General features: G+C 34.9%; 1 non-coding gene across 1 annotated transcript; it reads left to right on the forward strand.

Annotated features, from left to right (window-relative positions):
* The first annotated feature begins 663 nt into the window (after positions 1–663).
* On the forward strand, positions 664–770 carry LOC145110095 (small nucleolar RNA R71). The gene has a single exon (XR_013709477.1). It is a non-coding gene; the product is annotated as a small nucleolar RNA R71 (small nucleolar RNA).
* Positions 771–8,680: the final 7,910 nt, after the last annotated feature.

An 8,680-nucleotide genomic window follows, 5' to 3' on the forward strand; every position in this document is an offset into this window, starting at 1 on the left:
TGATGATTCTTTAATGAAGCTTGCTGGTCAATCATCATTTTGTGCTGTTCTTTCATCATATTCATGTGTTCCTTTAGCACTGCATCAGTATCATCATGTCTTCTCTCGGATGCTTCCATAAATCGGGTCAACATGTTTTCCAAGTCTACTTTCTTTTCGGCCGGTGGTTGCTCTTTTTGATAGAAGCCTCGCCCTGTTTGCTTATATTTTTCTTCTTTTTGCCTCTTGTATTCACCGTAAGGCAACCACTCTTTCTTTGGTTTTCTCCAGTCTTCATCATACTTGTCCCCACTTGAGTAGCAAACTTGAGCCTTCTTGTTCCCATGTTCATCCAAATGGCAATCTTTAGTCAAGTGTAGGCCACTACATCTCTCGCAACCAACTCGAATTGCATGAATTGATTGGTCCATTTGGGTCAATCTCCTATCCATAGTGTTAAGCATTGCCATCACAGCAGCCATCTCTTCAGTTTGTGCACCTCCACTGCTTTTTATTCCATCACGCCTTGGGTTATGATATTCATGAGAGTGCTTTGCAAATTCTTTAACCAACACCTTGATTTGATTTGGATTTTTCTTTGTAAGCGGTCCTTGCGAATCAAGAAGTTGACGCGTCATGACATTTACTCCATCGTAAAATATAGATACTTCTTGTTGGATGTTGAGGTCGTGATGAGGACAATTCCTTAACAAGCCCTTGTAACGCTCCCATGCCTCGTATAATGACTCCCCTGGTTGTTGCTTAAAGTTGGCTATCGCCTTCTTGAGTTTAGCTATCTTGGATGGTGGGCAAAGCTGATCTAAAAACTGCTCACGCATTTGAGCCCAAGTAGTTATTGTGCCAGGTAGAAGTGCCTTCAACCAATCTTTTGCAGCTCCTTTGAAAGTAACTGGTAGCATCCTCAGCAAGACAGTATTTCTCTCAACATTTGGAACATTGAAGTAATCAACAATGTCATTCACTTCATCTAAATGTTTGAAAGCATCCTCGTGATCTTTTCCATAGAATGGAATATCCTTAAGTGCAGTAAGGATGTGTCCCTTTAACTCGAATGTGGAATTGGCAGGAATTGTAGGGTGTACTAAACCCGGCCCCACATCATCTCGAATGTGCTTTTTGTAGTCCCCCATTGCCATCTCATTAATGTTCGCCATTTCGTTCTCCGGATCGTTCTCGGGTTCACTCGTATAAAGTCCAAATTCTGTTTTTGATTCGTACTCGGACTCGTGTGGATTAGGAATTTGATCGAAGACTTCAAACTTGCTCCTTGAGGCTGAACCCGATTCTTCCGTTTTCTTTCCTGGCTTCCTTGAAAAGGCTGATTTCAGTTCTTGTAAAGGCGACTTCTTATTATTCTTTTTGTGCAGCGTAGACTCCGGATCTTCAAGCGGTGGCACCAAAGGTGTGTTGGACCCTCTGGTCATGTACTCCTGAAAAATAAACAAAATAAAAACGTAAAACTGAACTAAAACAGAAAAACAAAGTAAAAACAAAGAAAACTAGGATCACAGTATTCACGTCGTGAGTTCTGTAATGCCAGAAAAATGAAACTGAAAAATAACTCTTTGCAGGTTTTACCCCACAAAAAGGATCGATTAATTTAATGCAAATAAATTAGCAATTACTAAGTCGTTCCCCGGCAACGGCGCCAAAAACTTGATGCGTGCAAATAGTTACACCTAATTTTATTATTTATAACCTAACTACCTTAACTAACTAATTGCACCTAGGCAGTGTACCTAGTCAAAATTATAGAATAGTTTGGTAAGTCGGGTATCGATCTCAGGGAACGGTTTTGACTAATTAATTTATCTACTATTAAATTGACCTAATTTTAGAGCAAAGAGGGGGTTTTATTTGATTTTGCAAGACCAGACGAACTTAAATCACAAAATTCAATCAATTAATTAAAAACACTCTTGTCTAGTTTGAATCCACTTCTTTATTTATGTTTAGCTAATAATTATGGATTATCAATGTTAGTCGCCAATTATTATGTAATTAGCAATTCAAGTCCAAATTTACTTATCTTTTTACCAATTCATGGACTACCTTGTATGGTCACACATAAGTAAAACACAGAATTAGTTATTAATTATAGGTGAGCTATGTAAGATTTATCTAAGCAAACACAATTATGGTCATAAATTATGTCCTCTAGCACAGCTAAATTAGTTACTTTTATCATTTATCTAAGATTTTGGTCGATCCTAGCTCTAGCAATTCAATGTTCACTAAATCACTAGGTTTCAAGTTCATGTAATTTAATGTTCACTAAGCTACACAGAACATGAATTTAAGCAACTAAGAAACTAAAATAACATGCCAGGTAATGATAATCAAACACAAGAAATTTACCAACTAATCAAATTCAATAGTCATTAAGCTAAAACATAATTCAGAAGCTTCATCTAGCTAGACAAGAGCTGCTAGATTCAGCTACTCATAGTAACAAGTAAGCAAAAACAAATCAAATTATCAAACATGTTCATAACTATCGAACTAATTAACTAATTATGAACCTTTACTCCTTTTGATGTTGAAGGCCTTTTCCAGAACTCTTCTTCTGCTCCAAATCGTCTTCAGGTAACCTTCCAATCAGCCAAGAACTTCCCAAGTCGTAATGGGCAAGGGAATTTATAGTTTTCTGATTTCCCGAGTTCACGTCGTGAACAATAAGGATTCACGTCGTGAATGCGATCTTTTCGTATTCGACAAGGACTCTTCCACCCGGATGCATATCTTCTGGAATACTCTTCTCACGTCGTGAATCATGAACTATTCACGTCGTGAGTACGTTTTTTGCTGAGTTTTTCATCCTTCTTCCCTTCAAGCCTCCAAAATTCCAAATGTTGTCAGTTTCAGTCCCCATCTTCGAGAATGCTTCTATTTTGGCTGCAAATAACAATTTATCCTTATAAGTACCATTATCTTATGCAAATAACCAAAATATTAATAAAAACATAAATAAATATTGCCTAAAAATGTGTATAAATATGGCAATATCAATAGTGCTCAAAACCCATCAGTGGTATCAGAGCCTAGGGTGTTTTTTGTTATATAGATGCATTGGTTAATTGTTTAAAGCTGGAGTAAATTGAAATCTTCCATCCGCAGGCTGAACTCGACGAGTCTATAATGGTACTCGACGAGTCCATTGCCAGACTTGACGAGTTGGACACTCTGTTGGCAGATTTTCGGGTTTATTGGGCAGAATTGGATTAGGATCATTGCCATAAACTATTTTGTATCATAAAATATGTTTTTTCTGATATGGTAGTGACTATCCTCATCCAATCAAAAGATAAATTGTCAAAATTATAAGATAATTACTAGTTTATATGATAAAGTAATTATTTGTATTATTTGATTTGAAATTATTTTGCTATATGAATTGAATTAGGTCAAATTGGCAAAAGATAAAATTATATGATTATTTTATTAGTTTAAAATTTGATCTAAATGGTTTTAAAGAGTTTCAAAACGTGCCCTCAAGTTTTGGAATTCAAAAGGTTTTGAAGAGTTTCAAAACTTGCCCTCTTGGTTTCATAACTTAAAAATTAATTAAATAGTTTTATTTTGTTTTTTTTATTTAGAACCTTGATGTTTTTGAATAGTTCAAATTACACCTTTATGGATTTTATTAAATTAATTAAATGTTTAATTAAAAGAGAAAATTAATAAATCAATAATAATATGGTTTAAATTTTATTAAATTAAAAGTCTAATTAATTAATAGATTAAACCACCAAGTATTTTAAATGTGTAAAATACACCCTTATACTATATAATATTAAAAGTCTAATATATTATATGTATAAGTAAAAGGTCAGTCTTGCCGTTAGTAGGCCTCATTCATGAAGCTGGTCTATAAGAGGTGTTTAAGGAAGCGGCCTGTAAAATGACCGCCATTGGGTATCTACTCTTACCCACCGCACTCTTGACCAGTGGAGGGTCGTTAGCCGAACGGGTAAGATAGGACACAAACTTCCATTATAAATATAATGAAATACCAAGTAATTAGATGTTTTATAAATTCTCAATCTTAGTTACTTAGGAAAAATGTGAAATTGTTGCTAATCCATGAAATTGAACATTGTACCATGTTGGTCGTTAGTGGAGTGTGTGTGGTTAACCGGCACACTAATATGGGACTAATGAAGGATGGAAATGGGTAGCTCTTAGTTTGTCATAAATCAATGGAGCGTGCGTGGTTAACCGACACATTGATTAGGTGATAAATGACTTCGAGAGTACCAACCTAATTTGCATGGTTATTCACATCTTGTTTGTGATCATTGGTATCCCAGTCACAAACTTGAAGGGCATAATCGAGATTAAACATTCCATTGAAAAGTTCAATGAATCTCAAAAGATCTAGGAGTTTCATTTAAAACCTAATTCGTTTAAAAATTTCGTTTTCGTGGTGGAATTGGTAAATCGTCATTTACCTACCGACAAATAGTTTGCAATTAGATTACGACATCCCTCTTTCGAATTGTAAATTATTGTGTCGAGTCCTAGCCTTGATATTTCATTTGAGTGTTATATTAAGGACTAAATCAACTAACTTGAATTTCTCCCTTTTAGATGTCTAGTTCTGATAGCTATGATCTTCCTTATCCTTTTGGAAAAGGCTTTCCATTCGAAGATGATATTCTGCGTGACGATCGAGGTGAAAGATCAATCCCTTTTTCGTGCTTCGGTGGAACTTCACTTCCTCCACATCCTCCAATTATTCTCCCTGACCCACGTGTCCGTCGACTTGAAAAGTTCAAGGTCACTCAAGCTATGTTGGCAAGAAAACACGCAGATGGAAAGTATGTGTGTGCACACGTCTTGGAGATGAAGTCACACATTGACAAGCTGGGAATGTTGGGTGTTGTTTTCCCGAGGAAGTTAGCTGTTGACTTGGTTCTTCAATCACTTCCCGAGTCCTATGGTCAGTTTGTTAAAGACTACTATATGACAGATCACGACGTGACCCTTATTGATCTAACATATTTGCTAATTGCTGCTGAATCAGATATGATTTGGCGCACTGGTAAAGCAAATTTGATTGGCAGATCTACTTCCCAAGCTGCCATGGACATAGGCAATGACATAGATAGTCCAGAAATAATCCCTTCTCCTATGGGAAAGGAATTGGCCATGGTCAAAAGATTTGACCATAAGGGAAAAGCCAGTTCTGAGATAATTCCATTTGCGAATGCCAAAGAGTCCACTTGTTTCTACTGCCATTTGAAGGGACATTGGAAGCGAAGCTGCCCTGACTACCTGAGAGATCTAAGAGATGGTAGAATCAAATTGTATGGTTCTACTTCAGGTAAGTTCACTATCTAACTCTATTAAGTTCCTATTTATAGATTCTTAATACATGATGTGATAAGATTGCATTTTTATGTTTCGTAGGATCAAAGAAAGGAAAGGAAGCTTAAAGGAAGAGTGAGCTCAGTATGATCGTGAAGAGATGGATTTCGATCGCATGGTTCGATGATCAGATTTTGAGCTGCTACTTAGGAGTTATGATAGGTTTCTTAGGAATATTTAGAAACATAGTTTTCATATGAATTTGCATTGTAAGGACAAGTTTTTCTGCAATTTTATAAATAAAGGAAATTTTGATTTTATCTTATATTATGTTTCCTTGCAATGACATTTGTGAAAATTGTTGTTTGTATGTTTCTATTAATAGCAATGTTGAAAAATGTTTGATTCTTAGTTATATTGATTGTGGTAGTGTCATGATTTTCTAAGTAAGGAAAGATTCTCATCGCCCAAGTTTCAATTGGAACGAAACTTGGAATCATATGATATGGATCATGTGATGTATGAAAATCTTGGTACTTGGAAAATTGGGACTAATTCCTTGTTTACATAAATATGTAAGTCAAGTGAAAGATAAAAGGATCTAGTACACATTGATGTGAACCGGTCAGATCCACCATAAAGGATGATAGAATCTATTCGTCATGATTTGCTGAAAGCTCAGTAAATATGGTTGTGCTTACAAGATTAAGTATAATTCTGATACCTTGAAAAGATTCAAAGTATAGCAGAACGAATAAGAAGAATCGAATTAAGCAGAAAGATAAAATTTTCTCCTATCTGAAAGGAAAGGAGAATACTTTAGTATTGTGTTTTATGATCATCCTAATGATTGTGGAACCATGTCATAATTGATCCTCTAAGGACACCTTAGTGCACTTGTATGGCTAAGAAGAGGAATCGGGAATTGTTGAAATGGTTAAATCACGAAGATGACTCATACTTCGTTCCGAAATCAAGTCTTAGAGTCATACTCTAAGATTGTGTCTTGATTGACATATCCTAAATAAGTTTATGAGCACATCATGAAATGTAGAGTAGAAAAGTTTTCTTACTCATGTACATTTGAAATTGGTAGTTGTGATGTTTTGGATAAAACAAAGATCAACTAAGACCAAATACATGAAGTGTTGTCTTGATAAGGTCTCACACTAACTCTTGAATATATGGTTGTCAAGAAATGTTCCTTAACAGAGAATATTATATGTCAAGAGGTCAATGGAAGTCTTAAAGGTATTGAAAAGTTTCAAGAACTAATTGTTTATCACTAGCACACGACCCGAGGTTGATAACCTATCGTGATTGACATATTCTTGTTTCTGTGCCATTCCAGTTAAGTTGACTATGCATGAGAGTTCTGTGAGTTCTCATTTGAATGCATAAGGCAAAGCACCTTAATCAATGGAAAGTACATTGATCTGTACGGGTGAGCTGCACACTAACTTGGAAGCAATGGTAGGGCCCTTGTGCTACTAGATGGCAAGAAAGTAAGGTTGAACAAGTTTGATCCATATGAGTTTGTATTTGTCACAAACCTTGTCTTATGATTATGGTTATGAAAAATTCACATGGATAGGAACACATACACTATGAAATCTAAGTGGCAAAAGGTTCCTCTCCTTCATGAAAATGATTGTGAGGAAACGCTTTCACTAAGTAGATTTAAAGAGATAGCAGTTACGTTAATTGCATTCTCAAATTCGATTATGATTACGACATCCCTCTTCATAGTTCGAATTGTGAAAAATGGCAAGTAGTCTGAACATTCGAGACTTACTGCTGTAAGTTCTGAAATAGTTTAGACAGACATATGAGCTATATAAGGAAAGGTGTATGAGTTTGAGAAGCCTAGATAAAGTCTTATCGAACCATCTTGTATCAGAAATCTGAACTTCGGTAAGAATGTCAATAAGTATTGATTTCTAGAAGTCCAACTGATTTCTGGATACATATTAAAGCTAGTGGGAGCATAATTGTTATGCTAGTAAGAATGTAATTATTATGCTAAGTGGGAGAATAATCATTATGATAGGTGTTGCGAGTTAGCAACGCCATTTATAGTAAACAAAGTTTTGATTTGAAAAGTTGCAGAATTTGAAAAGTTGTTTTGCTATAGTAAGGGAGAGGATACTTATATTTTATTTCGAATCTAAAAGTTTAGATTAAAGTATTAAGGGACTTAGTCATGGATATATATGAATGTAATGTTGAAATGTTTTCAACATTAGAAATTATATATATATATATATATATATATATATATATATATATATATATATATATATATATATATATATATATCGAAATGTTATAGCAAAGGACTGGTCTAATATCATTTCTTTATGTAAGACATTATGAATCGTATCCCACGTGCTTCGGATATTGGATCGATTACATATGCTATAATATTCGATTGCTCTAATTTCCAAATACCTAGGGTATTAAGAGGGAAAAAAGACTAGAACAAGATATGACTGAAAGTTTTATGCAACTGCCAAGGACAATCTAAAGTTCGTTGAAGATTGGTTGCTTATGGACAGTTGGAAGTATAGTAATGGATGGACCATATTGACATGGTTCTGAATAGATAGGATTCTGTTAAAAATGGATAGTCAAATGGCAATATGGAAATGTTTCCATAATGGAGTTGGATGTTAAGAACCTATGTGCAGAAACATTTATGCAAGAAGGATGTTCGAAGGAATGTACTTTGAATATGAGACTTCGTATCCATGGAATTGTCTTGTAACAATCTCCAATGGAATGTTTGTAATGGGCAAAGTCTCTGTGACTTTGGTGCCTAGTCATTACAAAATGATCATTGCATAATAGCTTAGAATCTAACACATTCTAATAGTGGAAGAATTTGGTATTCTTACACTTATGATAAAGATTTGGAATTGTGGAATGAGCATCATTGGAAATGTTTCCAATTGATCTGTTTCACAAAGAGAGGACCATAGGTAAACATAGTGTGCATGTTTAGAGCATGGGATAGCTATTGTTTTAATTCATGTATTAAGTTGATTAGTCGAAACAATTATACAATGAATAATGTGTGATCGATATGGTGATTAAATAATAAGTGTTTTTTATTTATATTCAAAAGTTTTGAGACCATATTGGATTAAATTATTCTTGTGTGTCACTTCGCATGTTTTACTTCCCGAATAACTAGGTTATTCAAACATCCACAGTCGATCATACGTTGGAAGTAAGTAATGAGGAAAGACTGTCATGGATCCGTCTGTAGATTGTCTAAAAGCTTAGACATAGCAAATGTTTGCTGTAGTATTCATGAGTACTCCTGAAATAGGAATTTGAGTATTGGATTAAACCCACGCTCACATAG

The sequence above is a fragment of the Lactuca virosa genome, chromosome 4, assembly GCF_052849685.1.
Source record: "Lactuca virosa cultivar CGN04683 chromosome 4, Lactuca_virosa_CGN04683_v6, whole genome shotgun sequence".
Classification (NCBI taxonomy): Eukaryota; Viridiplantae; Streptophyta; class Magnoliopsida; order Asterales; family Asteraceae; genus Lactuca; species Lactuca virosa.